Below are 921 nucleotides of genomic sequence, written 5' to 3' on the forward strand. Positions count from 1 at the left end.
TTTTCTGTAACATATGTGAGCTATTTTTCTCTGTTTTGTATTCTACAAGAAATGTTACCATTCCTGATTCCAATAAAGGGGAGGGCAAGCCTCACAATTTTTGAACACTTCTCAATTTAGAGTTTAAAGTGTGAACCATAGACAATGTGTGCTCGTGTTTTTGAGACAAATTACTGATAAGTACATCTTTTATTTAATCCTTTCCTTTGCAAGTCTTAGTAATACTTTTTTGTGTTTAAAGTTCATTTAAGAAGCTTCAGCTCTGTTTTGGTTTCTAGGGGTTTTTTTTTTTTTTTGGTCCCTCCTTTGAAGCCCTTTTACCTGGATGGTCAGAAAAATGAACTTCAAAAAAGAAAAGTTTGTTTTCTCAGTATTTCCTACACGGTCTCCTAATAACTCTATGATTGCGTTTTTTTCTTTTGGCAGTACTAGGGTTTGAATTCAGGGCTTCACACTTGGTAGGCAAGTGCTCCACCACTTGAGCCCTTTTTGCTCCAGTTTGATTTTCAGATAGGGTCTCATGCTTTTGCTTGGGGCTGGCCTTGGACCCGGATTCTCCTACCTATGTCTTCAAAGTAGCTCGGATTACAGATGTATGCCACCATGCCCAGCCCTAATTCTATGATTTTTTTTTTTTAACAAATGCTTTCTCTCTGTTCAGGTACTTAGCCTTGAGTCCTGGTCTCCTGGTCCTGGGTAGGTGACTGAATCCCAGTTTCTGGAGTGTGGAAAGGACTTTAGAGATCCTCTATTCCGAATCATAGCTGGTGAATGATCGCATTTGCACTGCTGCTCCTCTCAATTAGTCACAAGGCCTCTCCTTGGACACCCAGTGTTGTCTCTATTTTGTGAGTTTATTTCATGGAGCAGATGGATTTATTTTTAAAGATGGGCAGCAGATTATCATCAAAAACACCACCA

This window comes from Castor canadensis, chromosome 2, assembly GCF_047511655.1.
Source record: "Castor canadensis chromosome 2, mCasCan1.hap1v2, whole genome shotgun sequence".
In the NCBI taxonomy this organism is placed as follows: domain Eukaryota; kingdom Metazoa; phylum Chordata; class Mammalia; order Rodentia; family Castoridae; genus Castor; species Castor canadensis.